The sequence below is a fragment of the Oncorhynchus gorbuscha genome, linkage group LG26, assembly GCF_021184085.1.
Source record: "Oncorhynchus gorbuscha isolate QuinsamMale2020 ecotype Even-year linkage group LG26, OgorEven_v1.0, whole genome shotgun sequence".
NCBI lineage: Eukaryota > Metazoa > Chordata > Actinopteri > Salmoniformes > Salmonidae > Oncorhynchus > Oncorhynchus gorbuscha.
In genome coordinates, this window is record NC_060198.1 from 4772233 (window position 1) to 4782625 (window position 10393).

General features: G+C 44.2%; 1 long non-coding RNA gene across 1 annotated transcript; it reads left to right on the top strand.

The window, feature by feature from the left end:
* Positions 1-6278: 6278 nt before the first annotated feature.
* Positions 6279-8036, top strand: LOC124015946. Its single transcript, XR_006835262.1, has 2 exons — positions 6279-7591; positions 7629-8036. It is a non-coding gene; the product is annotated as an uncharacterized LOC124015946 (long non-coding RNA).
* Positions 8037-10393: the final 2357 nt, after the last annotated feature.

Below are 10393 nucleotides of genomic sequence, written 5' to 3' on the forward strand. Positions count from 1 at the left end.
AGATAGGGGTGATGAGAGAGAGATAGAGAGATAGGGGTGATGAGAGAGAGAGAGAGATAGGGGTGATGAGAGAGAGAGAGAGAGATAGGGGTGATGAGAGAGAGAGAGTAGGGGTGATGAGAGAGAGAGAGAGAGAGGTGATGAGAGAGAGAGAGAGATAGGGGTGATGAGAGAGAGAGATAGGGGTGATGAGAGAGAGAGAGAGAGATAGGGAGTGATGAGAGAGAGAGATAGGGGTGATGAGAGAGAGAGAGAGAGATAGAGGGTGATGAGAGAGAGATAGGGGTGATGAGAGAGAGAGATAGGGGTGATGAGAGAGAGAGAGAGAGATAGGGGTGATGAGAGAGAGAGAGAGATAGGGGTGATGAGAGAGAGAGAGAGAGATAGGGGTGATGAGAGAGAGAGAGAGAGATAGGGGTGATGAGAGAGAGAGAGAGAGATAGGGTGATGAGAGAGAGAGAGAGAGATAGGGGTGATGAGAGAGAGATAGAGAGATAGGGGTGGATGAGAGAGAGAGAGAGAGATAGGGTGATGAGAGAGAGAGAGAGAGATAGGGGTGATGAGAGAGAGAGATAGGGGTGATGAGAGAGAGATAGGGGTGATGAGAGAGAGAGAGAGATATAGGGGTGATGAGAGAGAGATAGGGGTGATGAGAGAGAGAGAGAGAGAGAGGGGTGATGAGAGAGAGAGATAGGGGTGATGAGAGAGAGAGAGAGAGAGAGATAGGGGTGATGAGAGAGAGAGAGAGAGAGAGAGAGAGAGAGAGAGAGAGAGAGAGAGAGAGAGAGAGAGAGAGAGAGAGAGAGAGAGAGAGAGAGAGAGAGAGAGAGAGAGAGACAGAGAGAGAGAGAGAGAGAAGGGGACAGAAAGAAAGAGAGGGCATATGATGAGAGGAAAAGGAAACCTGTCCGTGAAAAAGAATGGGATAAAAAACATAAAAGGGGAACAGAAGGAACAGAGGAGCGCTAAAGGAAAGATGTGCCAGTAACCTCTGTCCTATCACCTTTTACAGAGGGATTGTGTGGACATACGTAGACAGATAAAGAAAGTCCGTTGGAGGAGAAGCTTCACCATGGCGACCAGGAGGCAATGGAGATCAAATAATGCAAAACAAGACACAAAGAAAGAGTGAAAGAGAAATAAAAGAGTGTAAAGAAAAAAAGAATAATGAATTCAGGGGCCCAGGAAGGAGTGACTAAGAGATGGACAGAAAAATTGTGAGACATGATCCCCACTGGCGAGCAATGATATTTCGTTTTCATCTGGAATGGCATGAGAAACGCAGCGCTGATCCTAAATACCTGCCTTGATTTGTTGTGTCACCTCTTAGAATTACTGTCCTCACAATGCCAAAACTCACAACCAGATAATGATGTAACATTTCAACAAAACCACACCTGCCTTTCATTTTGCAGAATAAAAAATCAAAAAGACTTTTATTGCATGATTCATTTTCGTGACGTGTCTTTATCGAGAGTGGGTTTGAATTGCCCCCAGGAAAAGTGCTGTCAGCTGAATTTAAAGTAATCAACTTATTGATTGGTTTGTCAAAACTAGATGCTAATGGCGCTCTTGTCATTATCAATCGAGTCTCTGATCTGCCCTCCAACACTGGGTCTGAGTGAGAGGAAGAGAGGAGAGGCTCTGAGCCTCTGCAGGGGCCAAAGCTCTGTGTGCTCCCCAGGGAGAGCAATGATGATGAACTCACCACTATTACTGTTTAATAGTGTGTAAACAAGGTGGCCAGATGAAACACTGCAGTGCATTAACCTCTCTCTCTTTGTCTCTCATCTCTCTCCACCTTTCCACATCCCGTCCGTTTTCTAATGCTCGTCCACCAATCTACCCTGTTTCTGTTTTCGTCAATCTGTTTTTGTGTTGGTTTCTTTCACTTGCTCCACCTCTCCCCATGTTTTCTCTATCCCTCTCCCCCTGTTCTCCACCATTCACCATCCCCCTATTCATCTGTTCCTCCAACAGGGCATCTGGAGTTGTATCCACGGGGTCCAGATCGAGGAGAACAAGTCGGCCATGGACTCTCCATCGGCCACCATGAACATGAACATGAACAACACCCACTCCAACATCCTGCGACTGCTCCGCACAGCCAAGGACATGACCGCCATCCCGGGGTCAACGGCTCGCCCACACGCATGGCGCCCTGGACTACGGTGGCCACCATCGTGGCGAGTCACCCAGCATCTACGACGTCTCCGAGCACGGCGCAGCTTGCAAGAGCGCAAGGCCCCGCTGCCGCCCTACCTGCCAGAGGACAACATGTTCAGCGACTACATCAGCGAGGTGGAGAGGACTTTTGGCAACTTGCCCCTGAAGGACAACAACCTGTACCAGGACCATTACCTGCACCAGCACTCAGGTCCGGGACCTGGGCTGCTCTGGGTATGTCCGGCCCCCATAACAGGCCGAGTAGCTTAGGCAGTACCAGTTCATTGGAGGGAGGGATGTTTGATTGTGACAGTTTAGGGAGGGGGTAGCGCCCATATTCACCACACAGCCCGCGTTGCCTCCCTGACTCACAGGAACACCAATAAGTTTGACCTGATCGCAGGCCACGCCTCGGCCTCAGGCTCCGGTCAGCAGGTGGGTCAGTTCAAGTCGAACGACCTCTACGGGAGGTTCTCTTTCAAAGGCGGGGCGTCAGTTCTGGGTTTATTGACAGGGGTGGTCGCGACAGATACTGCATGGGTGGAGGAGGAGGGGGTGGCGGGGATCGGGGGCGATGATGTGTCGGATATCTCCTCACACACCATCACCTACGGCAATCTGGAGGGCAATGCCAAGAGGCGTAAACAGTACAGGGACAGCTTGAAAAAGAGGCCCGCCTCAGCCAAATCCAGGCGGGAGCAGGACGAGATTGATTACCGGAGGCGGGCCCACCACCATCACACCGTCCACCACCACTTCTCCCGCGGGCCCCTGGGACACCGCTCAGCCTCCCCACCCCTGGTCCCCTCTGAGCGGAAGAGAGGAGGAGGTGGAGGAGGGTAACTCTTCACCTTACTTATTCCGCGACAAAGAAATTCTGAGGAGTTCTATGCGGAGCAGGTCCATTCAAGGAGGGCTCTGCCAAGTGGGAGCATGTGGATGTGGCCGACGGGCCTTGTCCGATGGGCGGTAGGGGAGGAGGAGTCGCTGGCGGTAGTAGTGGTAGTGGCATTTGTAAGAGCCTAGTGCCTGTGGAGGATTTCCTGAAAGGTAACAAACCCAAGAAGTCAGAGGGTAAAAGTGGCGTAGTCGGAGGAATGGGCTTGGGGTCGTCAGGGCAACAGGCCCACACGTGTTGGGAGAAGAACATGTCTGAAGTGGGGGTGGAGGCATAGCAGGGGGTGACTGGGAGTGTCGGAATCACAGTGGTGGTGGTGGCGGGGGAGGAGGGAAGTCCATCTCTCACCATGGGGGAGGGGGGAACCTGTACGCATGGGAGCGCTAGTGGCGGAGGAGGTGGGGGCGCTAGTGCCGGAGGGGAAATAGTCGTCCAAGCTCTGCTTCTTGCAAACGGTGCGAGTCGTGTAAGAAACCAGGCAACCTGTATGACATCAGTGAAGATAACCTCATATTTAGCCAGATGGGGGGTGGAGGGGGGAAGAGTGGTGACACGGGGGGGGCTGGCCAATCACAAAGTCATGCACAGCGCAGGAAGCTAGGGCCAGGTGGGCGGGTGTTACGGAGACAACACTCCTACGACACGTTTGTGGATTTGCAGAAGGGTGGAGGTGGCGGACGCATGGGCGGGGGTGGGGGAGGGGGGAGGAGGAGGGGAGGGGGCAGCTCCTCCCACCCAGAAGCGTGAGCTTGAAAGACAAAGACCGCTACATGGAGGGAGTTAGCCCGTACGCCCAAATGTTTGCCCAGTACGCGGAGAGGGACAGAGATAGTCCCTCCTTTTTCAGCCGGGGTGGTAGTGAGCGGGAGAGGGCGAAAGGAGGCTCCTCCTTCAGTTTGTTCCGAGGCGAACGAGGAGAAGGTGGGTTGCACCGTCGGTCGGTGGGGGAGAAAGACATGAGGACAGGGATAGAAGAATGATGGGAGGTGGAGGTGGTGGGGGCGGTAGTGGCAAAGGGGCCGGGACTTACTCCTTGTCTAAATCTCTCTACCCAGATAAGGTGACCCAGAACCCCTTCATCCCAACCTTCGGCGACGACCAGTGTCTATTACATGGCGGCAAACCGTACTACGTCAAAATGTCTCCACAGCAACAGCAACAACCGCCACAGCATCTCCTCAACAACAGCCGCTGGGACTTCCGAGGCTCCATGGGGGTGCCTTCATATTTTCCGGCGTCAGCCACGACGGGGGTCATGTCCAACGTGACCCCCAGGTTCCCCAATGATCTGTGTCTCGGGGGAGGGTTGGGGGGGCCCATGGGGAACCACCATGGCCCCAGACTGGGAGGCAACAAGCTACTGCCGGTCAGGGACGGGGGGTTAGGGTTGGTGGGGCAGGGCGGCCAGACACCCTTCAACGGCTCGAGCAACGGCCACGTTTACGAGAAGCTCTCCAGCATCGAGTCTGACGTCTGAAAGAAAGAGATGGAGCTGGAGAACAGGATAATTGCTTCTCCGTCCGAGGAGAACGAATAGACGCTACATTGTGTACATCGTTCTTATATTTCTAACTGAGGAAGGTTAGTTGGACAATGGACACAGAGTGAAGGAGAGTGAAGGAACTGTCAAGTGTAACAGAAAGCGATACGACTTCTCATGAGGAAATGAGCGGATTCTGCTGCTTGACTCTGAGACTGTGAGGGAGGAGGAGAGAAATCTCTCCTCCGTTTCTCCTCTCCTTCTTCACTCCCTCTTTTATCTTTCCCTCTCTTCCGCTCGCCTGCTGTTCCTTACACCAAAACTAACGTTTTGCTTAGCTATCAGAAATACAATCAAACGAATGAAAAATCTAATACTTTTCTTGAAGTAACAGGGTAAACTAACAATAATTGTATTGATAATGTTGTTAATGATATTATTGAATATAATTATGTTGTTTAACATTTGGGCTCATTTTCTTATTTTTTTTAATAGTTCATGTTGTTATATATTTGTATTGTTGTTAATTATTTGCTAGGCCACCATATTACAGGAGACTAAATAGACTATTTGTTAGGAAGAAATGTTACTTAAGTACCAATACTTTTAGGTTGTGTAATTCAGATTTCTTCTTAATTCTTGATTATCCATATTTTCTGTTTTTGGAGTGCTGTGAAAAAGTATACTGTATGTGAAAGGCATGATTTGCTGAGTACATTTTCCATATAGTTGACATCTTATAGTGAAGGAGAAAGTACTTATGTGGCATCATACTGGTTTGCCGTTTAGATTTCTTGTTTTGCCTGGCAGTATGTCGGGAGTAGTGGTGATCTCAGATACCGAGCGGGATGTGCCTTACTGAATCCACTACAATCATAAAGTTATGAAGACTCCTCCTCCTATCGGTAGAAAGGGTGTTCATTCTGTAGACAATTCCGTTATTAACTAGTAATTCATAAAGTGGTTGTCATGTTCTCTGAGAATCCGCTTAGCTGAGATTTTGCTTTAAACGAGACCCACCCACCTGAAAGGAGGAACAGTTGCATCATGGAAGATGTAGTTTTCTGCTCGTTTCACTCGGGTGCTAGTCAAGAGGCTCTTATCTCACCCTTTAGCGTTCCATAAATCATTTGATTTAACATTTTAAATCCCAACATATCACAAGTCCCCCTTATATACCCAAAATGTAAACTATCAATTATAATTTTTGTATTGTTTAAAAAAAAAAACTTGGCATAAATGCAGTATTTGCTAAACATATGTATTTCCCCTTGTATTCCTATATGTTGCTGGGAAGTGATTGAATGGAGTTGGTTTCAATTGGACTTGACAGTTGTCTGCTTTTAAGATCGGGTCTTGATGGTATGTTGGAACATGGTCTGGGAATGGAGAGACGGACAGCAGGACGTGGTAGTTATTTCATTTTGTATCAGGGCAGTAAGCTGTTGCTGTTGCATTAGCGAGACACAGTTATTAGAAGGGGGATGAGTGGGGAGTGGTGTGCTGTGAACACAGGGAGGAAAGAACGTTTCAGTTGGTTTATTCATTTCCTCTCACCCAATCACTGTGCTGTTACTGTACTGTATACTGTATGTCTCTCCTTAATTCACGTCAAGGACTTGATCAAACCACTAATCATGTTTGACTTACTTAGAATGTGTTAGAATTTCTGAGATAATTCAGATATCACTAAAGGTGGTCACTTGATATGGGGGTTGGGGCAAAAATCACTATTTCACTATTTGTTAGTTTTTTTTCTTTCCTTGTGAATACCAACACAAATCAATCACTTTATACAGGACACACAAGACAGTCTGGATGTAACATTCAGTAAATCTCAGTAAACTTTCAACGTTTTTCCGAAGATGATTATGTGGCAACTTCCATCAATGGCTTGATACATAAGTAGGATAAAAGGACAATAATGTTTGTAAAGCTTGAGTACTTGACCAGGGCATGATTACCATTAGCCTAGTATTAGCAAGAATCTCTGCATTAAAAAATTAAACCTTATTTGAATAATTCTGTCTATTTCACCCAGAACAACCACTTTTCAGCTATCAGGGCAAATATATTATGAATTTACAAATGTGATTGAAGGCACTGGACAGTATTTTCCTTTTGGAAAATAGTCCTCACAACTGTCCTGGAAGGTACTTGGTGGAAGGTGGAGAAAAGCTAACCGATGCCATGATTAAAATGAAGGAAAAAAAACGTTGAATCTCCACATAGTGTGGAAAGTAACGTTTTCCCCCCTATTCTATAAGCATTGAGTCCAGTGGTTTGTTTATCATGCCTTTGCCAATGTCTCTGGGTCGCTTCCATCAATGACAACCTCATGTCCATATGGAAGATGACCTCAAAGCCACAACGTATCACAGACAGATATCCAGGTCCACGCTGTATTTGTGTTCACCTCCATGTAATTGTTGTAATATACAATTTAGGACCATATCTTCATTTTATTTATTCTATTTATGAATTACTATGAGTTATAGCTGTCTGAAATATTACATTTCTAAGTGATTTGTTATTTTGCCAAACCAAATTGTACGATCTAAGCACAATCAGTGTTATTGATTAGTTGATCAATACTTGTACATCCCTATTGACACTTGGAAAGATTTTTCCTTCTTTCATGACTGACAAGTCAGTGTGTATGATATCGAGTCAGTGTATAAGGACATGTGTTCGTAAGGACATGCATGCATCAGTGGAATTGTTTTATTTTCCCTTTTTTACTTAGACTCTATTTTATCCCAAAAGTGGGTGTTTGGGACTGATATCTGGACGTTTTAATCAATTTAATTGATTCTGATCTTTGTTGGTGTGTGTTTGTCTCTGTAAAAAGACAAATAGATTTTTGCTCTCAAAATTGTCGTTATTTTAAAATATTTCAAATTCCGTCAACAGAATTGTCAATAGGAATAATTGCTACGACAGAAATAGATTCAACAGATTTATTATGGAACCAGAAGAAGTGTAAGAAGAGAAGTTCAGGCTTCTCTGCTCCTCTTGATGATTGGTTGTAAATGCCTGTGAATGAGGTGAAGGTATTGGTATTATTAAATGCCTGTGAATGAGGTGAAGGTATTGGTATTATTAAATGCCTGTGAATGAGGTGAAGGTATTGGTATTATTAAATGCCTGTGAATGAGGTGAAGGTGTTGGTATTATTAAATGCCTGTGAATGAGGTGAAGGTGTTGGTATTATTAAATGCATGTGAATGAGGTGAAGGTATTGGTATTATTAAATGCCTGTGAATGAGGTGAAGGTATTGGTATTATTAAATGCCTGTGAATGAGGTGAAGGTATTGGTATTATTAAATGCCTGTGAATGAGGTGAAGGTATTGGTATTATTAAATGCCTGTGAATGAGGTGAAGGTATTGGTATTATTAAATGCCTGTGAATGAGGTGAAGGTATTGGTATTATTAAATGCCCGTGAATGAGGTGAAGGTATTGGTATTATTAAATGCCCGTGAATGAGGTGAAGGTATTGGTATAATGTTTTTATGAAGTGATGAACCAGCTTTGATTTTCAATGTATTTGCTTGTTTTTTCCCTACAGCCTCTCTTTCTTCAGTAAGTTGCTTTCCTCTTTCTCTCTTTCTATCTCTCTTTCTTTCTTTCTCTCTCTCTCTTGTTGTATGTGCCTCAATACCTGCGCTTGATTACCTCTGTGTGTGTGTGTGTGTGTGTGTGTGTGTGTGTGTGTGTGTGTGTGTGTGTGTGTGTGTGTGTGTGTGTGTGTGTGTGTGTGTGTGTGTGTGTGTGTGTGTGTGTGTGTGTGTGTGTGTGTGTGTGTGTGTGTGTGTGTGTGTGTGTGTGTGTGTGTGTGTGTGTGTGTGTGTGGAAAAGAAAGCGCTAAAGAGAGACTGTTGACTGATGTTCTGTACTGTAGTGCTGTATGTAAATAACTTACCTCCCTCTAGCAGACTTTTAATAAAAGTGTACAAGATGGCTGAAAGTACGAACCTTTTGGGTGACATCTTTGATTTGAAGGTTCTCTGCTAAAAAAAAAAATTAAATGAAAGGCCACATATGTGCAAGCTTGTAATTTGTTGAAAGGGTACACACCTAAAGTAGTAGAGACTATTTTTACAGCAAGTTGATGAATTTCGTTTCACTTTAATTTAGTAAAAGACCGGCATACACAACATCATGACTCTCTACTACATTTTTACAAGTTATAATTTGTCTTCTTTGGCAACTCTTTATTTTACGTGTATCCAAGAGAAAATTAGAACACAATAATTTCTAGAACTGTACAGATTGTGAAAATGTATATATGACTAAACATTTCAGTCACTCTTTAATTTTTGTATGGGAAGAAATGACATGTGTTAAAGAATAATAACAAATGTGATTAAATATTTAATCATATTTAAAAAGAGGATAATTAAACACAGTCGATGTGAAAATAAGTGCTAAGAAATATTCTTCTTCTGTCCCTTTGTACAAAACAAAGTGTTGAGTATTAATAAAAAACATGAAATCATGTCATTTGTGAAATTCCTACGTTTTCTTATTTTTCCCCTCTAAACAGATTTCAACATTCATTCATGGTCTCTCATTTGTCTGCCATTCATGATATTGTATATGTTTTTGTATATATTGGAATTATCTGGCTCGAAGGACCAATACCTTAAAGGGTTATTCAGCAGTTAAAACAATAGAAAAGTAAAGTGTCCTCCCCACCCCTGTTTCGTTTTTTATATTATTTTATAATGGGACTGGAGAATTGTAACCACTTTCAACTTCCTAGACAGAGCTATGGATGGATGCAAGGACTTACCTGCCATGATATCAATATTAAAGTTGTAACCATGTTTTGACTCTATATAGTGTTTGTTTAAATTGAATTAGTTTACAAACATTGGAGTAAAACAAGCTTATATTATGGCTTCTGGTGGGGTACAACAGCTCGTGAGGCATTTATGACTTATGTTCTTCAAGAATCAATGGGTACCTATCAAGTCAGGACAGCGGAGTCAATCACCACCTTCCGGAGACACCTGAAACCCCACCTCTTTAAGGAATACCTAGGATAGGATAAAGTAATCCTTCTCACCCCCCTCTAAAATATTTAGATGCACTATTGTAAAGTGGCTGTTCCACTGGATGTCATAAGGTGAATGCACCAATTTGTAAGTCGCTCTGGATAAGAGCGTCTGCTAAATGACTTAAATGTAAATGTAAATGTAAGTTCAAAAATTGATGTATTAACTGCAGATTGGCCATGGTGCAGGGCCTTTTCAAGTGTTCTCAGATTCAACTGTCATTTAAATGGCCAGTATCACTCCTCCTCTTTAATCCTGTTGCTGTATTGTCACTTTCATCCAGGACACCTGTCCATCCTCCCGTTCCGCTCGTCCCCTTTTACCTTACATCTTGTCTCTCCGTAGCTCTCTCCTTTTTCCGCACTTGCGTATCTTTCTGTCTGTTTTTTCTCTTTCACAAGTAGGACACTGAAATGAGATTGAGGTTACTCAAGATGTTGGAGAGGCAGGTTTGTAGGCCAGGACAGACGGAGAGGGAGGTGACGAATGACACACTGATAAAAAGTGAACCAGTAGGATATTGTATCCAGATTTTGAAAGACTCCAAATCCTCCTCCTGAGACTCTCTCTCTCTGCCTCTCTTTCTTCTGAAAGAGCTCTGACCAGCAACAAGGGAGATATTTAAAGAAACCAGTCATCCACAAAACCCTCTTTGAGATTTTGGTAAAGCATATCTCTGTATCTATATTTGATCCTATGTCATTGAGAGATAAATAATTAGCTAGTGCTATAAACAACACTGACAGAACAAGAACACATTGATAGAACACATTGCAACACATGTA